The sequence below is a fragment of the Anolis sagrei genome, chromosome 2 (genome assembly GCF_037176765.1).
Source record: "Anolis sagrei isolate rAnoSag1 chromosome 2, rAnoSag1.mat, whole genome shotgun sequence".
Classification (NCBI taxonomy): Eukaryota; Metazoa; Chordata; class Lepidosauria; order Squamata; family Dactyloidae; genus Anolis; species Anolis sagrei.
The window spans coordinates 163,671,192-163,681,170 of NC_090022.1; positions in this window are offsets into that span (position 1 = coordinate 163,671,192).

Sequence of the window (9,979 nt, forward strand, 5' to 3'; positions counted from 1 at the left end):
CTGGCCATAGTATGGGACACCCTAGCACTACTTCTTTTTTCCCTGCAATTTGAATCCATTGCTCTATGTCATAGTCCTAGAGCAGCAGAAAACAACATTGTCCCTCCTCAGTGCGACATTCCTTCATACATAGAATCATAGAATCAAAGAGTTGGAAGAGACCTCATGGGCCATCCAGTCCAACCCCCTGCCAAGAAGCAGGAATATTGCATTCAAAGCACCCCTGACAGATGGCCATTCAGCCTCTGTTTAAAAGCTTACAAAGAAGGAGCCTCCACCACACTCCGGGGCAGAGAGTTCCACTGCTGAATGGCTCTCACAGTCAGGAAGTTCTTCCTTGTGTTCAGATGGTCATACTGCTTATTTCAGTAATACATCAGATAGATCTGAACCTTATTTATTTATTTCGCGTATTTCTACTCCACCTTTCTCAACCCCCAAGGGGGGACTCAGGGCGGCTTACAAAAGGCACAATTTGATGCCAATACAAACAATAAGAGAAAAACTTATCAACCACAATTATAAAACAATTAAAACCATCAGTTACACAACACATGGATAAAACCAGTCTAATGCTCAATGTTCGCCAGCTCAGAATCCATAAATTCATTCCACATTGTCAAATCCTATCCATTCCAGTTGTCGTTGTCCTTTGTCTATTTGCCAGATCACCCAAAGGCCTGGTCCCACATCCATGTTTTTAGTTTCCTTCTAAAAGAGAGGAGGGAAGTCGATGACCTAATTTCCCTGGGAAGTAAATTCCACAGGCGAGGGGCCATCACCGAGAAGGCCCTGCTCCTCGTCCCCACCAATCTCACTTGACCTAATTTCCCCGGGAAGTGAATTCCACAGGCTAGGGGCCACCACTGAGAAAGCCCTGCTCCTCGTCCCTACCAATCTCACTTGACCTAATTTATCCAGGAAATGAATTCCACAGGCGAGTGGCCACCACCGAGAAGGCCCTGCTCCTCGTCCCCACCAATCTCACTTGACCTAATTTCCCCAGGAAGCGAATTCCACAGGCTAGGAGCCACCACCGAGAAGGCCCTGCTCCTCGTCCCCACCAATCTCACTTGACCTAATTTCTCCGGGAAGTGAATTCCACAGGCTAGGGGCCACCACCGAGAAGGCCCTGCTCCTCGTCCCCACCAATCTCACTTGTGATAACCTTCAAGTGATGCATAATGATGAGGCTTGTGCAAAAAACCAAAACATTAGTGTGAAACAGGACATTGCAAGCTTAACTGCCTTCATTTATGGAACAGTGAGGCTGTTTTTGGTTTGCTTTGATGCCCACTTAAACGTGCTTGTGTTGTTACCTAGCCTCAGAACTGTCACTTGCAAGAATTTAGGTGTGTTCCCCATCTGTTCACAATGCCTTTTGTATGGCAACGAAGTTAAGGGTCAAGAAGAGAGCTACTTATTCTTTAAGGCAGCACCACACTTTTTAACAAGGCCTATTTCCCCAATATATATTTATTTAGAACTTTTATATACCGGCCTTCTCACCTCCAGCGAGGGACTCAGGCCGGTTTACAACAAAGGAATTCATACACAATAGTTTAAAAACATCACACCCAATAATACACTAATATAAACACATTAAAGTACTATCATATAATTATATAAGGCCAAATCGTTAAGATAAAATCACTATTCAACCCCATCCGTCCGTGTGGTCAAAAGTTATTGCCTCACTCATCAAATGCCAAATTCCAGAGCCAGGTTTTCACCAACTTTCTGAAGGTCAGGAGGGAAGGGGCAGTACTAATCTTCAGTGGGAGAGAGTTCCAGAGCCGAGGGGCCACGACCGAGAAGGCCCTGTCCCTCGTCGCCACCAGACGTGATTGCGAGGGTGGTGGAACGGAGAGCAGGGCCTCTCCAGAATATCTTAACATAGGGGAGAATCCGTTCGGACAGGCCGGAGTCGTTTAGGGATGTATAAGTCAACACCAGCACTTTGAATTGTGCTCGGAAGCTAATTGGCAGCCAGTGGAGCTGGCGCAACAGAGGAGTAGTATGCTCCCTGTATCCCGCTCCTGTTAGTAATCTGGCTGCCGTTCGTTGGACTAATTGCAGCTTCCGGGCAGTCTTCAGAGGCAACCCCATGTAGAGAGCGTTGCAGTGGTCAATACGGGATGTAACCATCCCAATGCATGAATGCAGGTCAGACAAGATTGAAAAATCCTAGAAAGTATTATTTTGGTTACTTCTACCCCGCCCTTCTCACCCCGAAAGGCATCACATAACAGCAATAAAACAAAATAACAACAATTAACAACAATTCTTGCATTACAACCATAAAACCAATAAAACCAATACAAACCAATTTCTCCTCATTGACGGTCAACGTTCGCTATCTCATAGTTCAAATTCCAATTCCACAACTGTCAGTCCTTTCAGTCCTATTCGTCTGGTTGTCCTTATCTAGTTGTCAGATTGCCCAAAGGCCTGGTCCCACAACCACGTCTTTACCTTCCTCCTGAAGGAGAGGAGGGATGTTGATGCCCTAATTTCCCCCAGGAGTGAGTTCCACAGGTGAGGGGCCACCACTGAGAAGGCCCTGCTCCTCGTCCCCACCAACCTCACTTGTGATAGCAGTGGGGTCGAGAGCAGGGCCCCCCCAAATGATCTCAAATTCCGGGGTGGGACGTAGAGGGAGATACGTTCGGACAGATACACTGGACCGAAATCGTACAGGGTTTTGTAGGTCAAAACCAGCACCTTGAATTGTGCTCGGAACTGAACTGGCAGCCAGTGGAGCTGACACAGCAGGGGGTGGTCGTCGTCTCAGGAGCAAGTCGCTTCTGATGTGAGAGAATTGGCCGTCTGCAAGGAAGTTGCCCAGGAGACTCCTGGATGCAGGCATGTAGCCGGGGGGGGGGGGGGTCGAGGGGCTTCAGCCCCCCCCCCCCGAAATTCTCATGGTGATTCGCAAAAAGGCCTTACTGGTGCATTATTTAAACTGTTATGTTTATTCATATCATGATCTGATCACCATACTCAATATATCCCATATGCATGGGGGTATTGGGGTAACGATACAAAAGGTTTGCTAGGCTAGACCTTCTTTCACTCAGACTCAGCCCCCCCCCCCCGAAACTCAGGCCCCCCGGGCCCCTCCCCCCAAAAAAATTCAGCCCCCCCCCCCCGAAACGAAATCCTGGCTATGGCTATGGGCCTGCCTGGATGATTTGATGTTTTTTATCATCCTTGTGGGAGGCTTCTCTCATGTCCCCGCATGAGGAGCTGGAGCTGATAGAGGGAGCTCATCCACCTCTCCCCGGATTCGAACCTGCGACCTGTGGTCTTCAGTCCTGCCGGCACAGTGGTTTAACCCACTGTGCCACCGGGGGGTGGTGTGCTCCCTGTATGTCGCTCCGGTGAGCAATCTGGCTGCTGCTCGCTGGACCAGTTGAAGTTTCCGAACAGTCTTCAAGGGCGACCCCACGTAGAGTGTGTTGCAGTAGTCTATTCAGGATGTAACAAGAGCGTGGACCACTGTGGCCAGATCTGACTTCCCAAGGTACGGGCGCAACTGGTGCACAAGTTTTAGTTGTGCAAAAGCTCTCCCGACCACCGCTGAAACCTGGGGACATCAGGAGTACTTGTGGACATCAGGAAATAGGAACCCCATGATATTATTATATTAGGTTCTTGTAGGTTTTTTTCGGGCTATAGGGCCATGTTCTAGAGGCATTTCTCCTGACGTTTCGCCTGCATCTATGGCAAGCTTCCTCAGAGGTAGTGAGGTGATAATATATAATATTATTATATTGTATTGTCGAAGGCCTTCATGGCCGGAATCACTCAGTTCTTGTGGGTTTTTCGGGCTATATGGCCATGTTCTAGAGGCATTTCTCCTGACGTTTTGCCTGCATCTATGGCAAGCTTCCTCAGAGGTGAGGAATTATATTGTTTGGAATATAACAAAAACACCTTAAGCTTGCCTACCTTTGTAGACTAGGCAGCCATTGAAACAACCTTTGTGCTTAATGAACTGCATTGAAACGGAGCCATGGAGTCAAGCATATTGGAGCACCGAAGCTGCATATTGGAGCACCGAGGTGTAATGGTGAGCTTTGCCTCTAGTTCCACTTGTCCGGTCAAAACGCCTTGTGGCTGGCTGTTCCGATCCTGCTTAAGTCCTAATCCTGCAACCACACCGCATCTGACTCCCTTCCCTGCATCTCAACCGGGGCATTTAGTTGCAAACCAAATTCTCTCGTGATCTGTTGATTCCAAAAATGGTCACAGCAATCTAGCCTCTTCTCAAGTATATTTTTTCAAGTAGCAATAAGTGCCAGTTTGAGTTTACTATTTAAACAAAAAAAAGGTGAAGTGGATCGATTCCGGGTTTGGATCAAGGGTGGGGAGGGAAAGAGAGAATTTCTGCATCCTGATGAATGAAGGCAGACACGAGAGCCAGCGAGAACAAGGGGGGCTTCTGACCCGACCCCACTGTTTGCTATGGAAATTTGCTTCCAGTGACGGGTCACAGGTGCAACATGGAGGGGAGCAGAGGGTTTAAAGAATTGTCTGTCTGTTGTAACGGCGAGTTCCTAATACCATTTTACATGCCCTCCACCCTCTCCACCAATGTATTTAGTCTGGGGCATGGAGGGGCTCGGGGGAGACGGCGACAGGCCTGGCGTGCCTGCCTCCTCCTTCCGAGCTCTTTAAACTTCACACGTATGTATTGGGACAGTTTTTAAAAACAATATTCAAAAAATAATAAAATCATGAGAGTCAGTTGATGTGGGAAGGGTTTTAAAAACTGCTGTAAAAAAAATAAGAAAAAAAATGACACTTTGCATTTAGTTTAGACTATTTATTACTGGGATTTCAGGCACGGCGGCTGTATGAATCTTTTACATGGAATTGTTTAATTATTTGTACTTTTCATGCCAGAAAATAAAAAAGTTCAGAATCTTATGTGAGTTTTGTCTCTTACTTCTGTGGAAGAAAAAAAAAATCTGCCATAAAAGTGGGGAGTTTCCCAAAGCTGTACTCCTAGGGGAAAGGGTTTATATAAAATGATCAAGGGTCTGGAGAACAAGCCCTATGAGGAGCGGCTTAAGGAGCAGGGCATGTTTAGCCTGAAGAAGAGAAGGCTGAGAGAAGATATGATAGCCATGTATAAATATGTGAGAGGAAGTCACGGGGAGGAGGGAGCAAGCTTGTTTTCTGCTTCCTTGGAGACTAAGACGCGGAACAATGGCTTCAAACTACAAGAAAAGAGATTCCATCTGAACATGAGGAAGAACTTCCTGACTGTGAGAACCGTTCAGCAGTGGAACTCTCTGCCCCGGAGTGTGGTGGAGGCTCCTTCTTTGGAAGCTTTTAAACAGGGGCTGGATAGCCATCTGTCAGGGGTGATTTGAATGCAATATTCCTGCTTCTTGGCAGGGGGTTGGACTGGATGGCCCATGAGGTCTCTTGGCAGGGGGTTAGACTGGATGGCCCATAAGGTCTCTTCCAAATCTTTGATTCTATGATTCTATGATCTGTGTAATGACCAGGGTGAGACAAAGAACTCTTGTCTGCTGGAGCTAGGTGTGAATGTTTCAACTGACCATCTTGATCATAGAATCATAGAGTTGGAAGAGACCTCATGGGCCATCCAGTCCAACCCCCTGCCAAGAAGCAGGAATATTGCATTCAAATCACCCCTGATTTGATGGCCATCCAGCCTCTGTTTAAAAGCTTCCAAAGAAGGAGCCTCCACCACACTCCAGGGCAGAGAGTTCCACTGCTGAACGGCTCTCACAGTCAGGAAGTTCTTCTACTCTACCAATGCAGACCATCTTCAGAATACTTCATCACATGCCGTTTGGAACTGCGTGATATGTTGTTGCAAACATCTCTCCTACTGACAGTGTGTGTTAAACTAGTTTCACATCCCAAATTCATAGAATCATAGAATCATAGCGTTGGAAGAGGCCTCATGGGCCATCCAGTCCAACCCCCTGCCAAGAAGCAGGAATATTGCATTCAAATCACCCCTGACAGATGGCCATCCAGCCTCTGTTTAAAAGCTTCCAAAGAAAGAGCCTCCACCACACTCCTTAGCAGAGAGTTCCACTGCTGAACAGCTCTCACAGTCAGGAAGTTCTTCCACTCTACCAATACACAGCATCTTCAGAATACTTCATCACATGCCGTTTGGAACTGCGTGATATGTTGTTGCAAACATCCCTCCTACTGACAGTGTGTGTTAAACTAGTTTCACATCCCAAATTCATAGAATCATAGAATCCTAGAGTTGGAAGAGACCTCATGGGCCATGCAGTCCAACCCCCTGCCAAGAAGCAGGAATATTGCATTCAAAGCACCCCTGACAGATGGCACATCCAGCCTCTGTTTAAAAGCTTCCAAAGAAGGAGCCTCCACCACACTCCGGGGCAGAGAGTTCCAAGTCACTTCTGGTATGAGAGAATTGGCTATCTGCAAGGACGTTGCCCAGGGGGGGCCTGGATGATTTGATCTTTTTATCATCCTTGTGGGAGGCTTCTCTCATGTCCCCGTATGAGGAGCTGGAGCTGATAGAGGGAGCTCATCCGCCTCTCCCCGGACTCGAACCTGCGACCTGCCGGCACAGGGGTTTAACCCACTACGCCACCGGGGGCTCAATGTAGTAACGGTGAGGCCGGGGACCATATTTTAGTTCTTGTGGTCCACGGACTACAGATTGGGAGCCACTACTTTCTATATATATTTGGCTGGAGTTACACTTTAAAATGTACAGTTTCGACTTACATACAAGTTCAAACCTACAAAACCGATCTTGTTTGTAACTTGAGGACTGCTTGTACAGCCCACTTACTCTGGCTTATTCATCAAACATACTGAAAGAGTGAGATGTAAACTTAGTGGCCATGTCTATTAAACCAGAAAAGAGCCAGACCTTATCCTCTGTGAGATTGGAGTTACTGAACAAGTTGGAAATCCTTTAACCTGTGCCCTTAGCTTTCTTTTCTAGGAGGATAAATGGCTACAATTTACATTTATGGGGAAAATACAGTTAAGTGATTGACTTTGGACATAGCCTGGGATGAAGGAAACTGTGCTTAGCATAACTCTTGCCACAGAAGCACCACCCCATTATGAGGCATGTTTTTGTTATGTAGTAGATCAAACTAAGGCCCGGGGGCCAGATGCGGCCCTCCAAGGTCATTTACCCGGCCCTCGCTCAGGGTCAACCTAAGTCTGAAACGACTTGAAAGCACACAACAACAACAACAAACCTATCTCATCAGCCTAAAGTAGGCCCACACTTCTCATTGAAATACTAATAAGTTTATATTTGTTAAAATTGTTCTTCATTTTAATTATGGTATTGTTTTTAAGTGTCTTTTCCACTACAAATAAGATATGTGCAGTGTGCATAGGAATTCATTCATTTTTTTTTCAAATTATAATCCAGCCCTCTAAATTTGAGGGACTGTGACCTCGCCCTCTGTTTAAAATGTTTGAGGACCCCTGTACTAGATTCTCTCTCTTTGGGTCCCTTCTTTGCATGTGCATGCTTTCAGCTGATAGTTCAATCCAACCCTTTTCAAGACATTAACAATTATTGGGTTGTTGTAGGCTTTTTCGGGCTCTATGGCCATGTTCAAGAGGAATTCTCTCCTGACGTTTCGCCTGCATCTATGGCAAGCATCCTCAGAGGTAGTGAGGTCTGTTGGAACTAGGAAAAAAGGTTTATATATCTGTGGAATGACCAGGGTGGGACAAAGGACTCTTGTCTGCTGGAGCAAAAAAATATGTTAAGCAATCCCCTCCCAAGAACACACACAGGTTCTCTCTCCACTCCTTACTGATCAAATGTTCTGACCAAAGGAAAGGATTTAAGAGGAGATGTACACATAACTGACTTTTTTTTTTTGTCGTGTCAGGAGCGACTTGAGAAACTGCAAGTCGCTTCTGTTGTAAAAGAATTGGCCGTCTGCAAAGATGTTGCCCAGGGGATGCCTGGATGATTTTGATGTTTTTATCATCCTTATGGGAGGCTTCTCTCATGTCCCCGCATGAGGAGCTGGAGTTGATAGAGGGAGCTCATCTGCCTCTCCCTGAATTCGAACCTGCGACCTGTCACTCTTCAGTCCTGCCGGCACAGGGGTTTAACCCACTACGACACTGGGGGCTCCTGCATAACTGACTGAAACCTAATCATAGAATCAGAGAGTTGGAAGAGACCTCATGGGCCATCCAATCCAACCCCCTTCCAAGAAGTAGGAAAATTGAATTCAAAGCACCCCCAACAGATGGCCATCCAGCCTCTGTATTGTCGAAGGCTTTCATGGCCGGAATCACTGGGTTGTAGGTTTTTCCGGGCTATACGGCTCCAGAACATGGCCATATAGCCCGGAAATCTTACAACAACCCATCCAGCCTCTGTTTAAAAGCTTCCAAAGAAAGAGCCTCTACCACACTCCGGGGCAGAGAGTTCCACTGCTGAACGGCTCTCACAGTCAGGAAGTTCTTTCTAATGTTCAGAGGGAATCTCCTTTCTTGTAGTTTGAAGCCATTGCTCCATTGCGTCTTAGTCTCCAGGGAAGCAGAAAACAAGTTCGCTCTCTCCTCCCTATGACTGCCTCTCACATATTTAAAAAGGAAATGCTTCTATTTTAATGTCCAGTCTCACCAGCAGAAGGTGGCGCAGTGGGTTAAACCCCAGTGCTGGCAGGACTGAGGACCGGTAGGTTGCAGGTTCAAATCTGGGGAGAGGCGGATGAGCTCCCTCCATCAACTCCAGCTCCTCATGTGGGGACATGAGAGAAGCCTCATAGAATCAGAGTTGGAAGAGACCTCATGGGCCATCCAGTCCAACCCCCTGCCAAGAAGCAGGAATATTGTATTCAAATCACCCCTGACAGATGGCCATCCAGCCATCTGGATAAAAACTTCCAAAGAAGGAGCCTCCACCACACTCCGGGGCAGAGCGTTCCACTGCTGAACGGCTCTCACAGTCAGGAAGTTCTTCCTCGTGTTCAGACGGAATCTCCTCTCCCACAAGGATAACCCACTGCGCAGGTGGCGCAGTGGGTTAAAGCCCTGTGCTGGCAGGACTGAAGACCGACAGGTCACAGGTTCAAATCCGGGGAGAGGTGGATGAGCTCCCTCTATCAACTCCAGCTCCTGATGCAGGGACATGAGAGAAGCCTCCCACAAGGATGATAAAAACATCAAATCATCCGGGCGTCCCCTGGGCAACGTCCTTGCAGACGGCCAATTCTCTCACACCAGAAGCGACTTGCAGTTTCTCAAGTCACTCCTGACACGACCAAAAAAACAAAAAACCAGCAGAAGGTGCCCCTGTCACTCTGGAAAGACCCGAGTGGATGATAGGGGAATAATCTCCTTACAGAACTGGATTTCTTTGCCTCTTCTAAATCCACATTCACATATCTCCCTTTTTATCAGGGGCAGCCCGAGGCCAGCAGCAGGCCTCTTTATGGAAAGAGGCTCAGATGGGAAACAATGGGGGCTGGAAGAGAAGGGGGCTCCCCTTTTGTCATGGAAATGCCTGGGCTTTCAGGCCGCAATCAAGGGGAGCAGGTGAAAGACACCAGCTTTGCCCTTATCATGGCGAGAGAGGCCCAGGTCCCCAAAGAGGAGGGGGCAGGGAGAGGGGAAGAAAAAGAGGCTCTGTTGGTTCAAACCCATCATCATCTCATCCCCACATTGAGGCTTTTCTTAGGAAATTACTGGGGGAGGAGGAGAGGGAGAAGGATGAAGAAGGGACACATGTGCGCACAGCCGATACCAGCTGCTCTTCGTTGAAGCAGGCCTGAAAAGGCCACACATTTCGTGACACCACAAACACTCTGCAACCCATGTATTGTCGAAGGCTTTCATGGCCGGAATCACTGGGCTGTTGTAGGTTTTTTCGGGCTATAGAACATGGTCGAAAAAACCTACAACAACCCACTCTGCAACCTCTTTCCTCACTTTTATATGCCACGGAGACACAGAC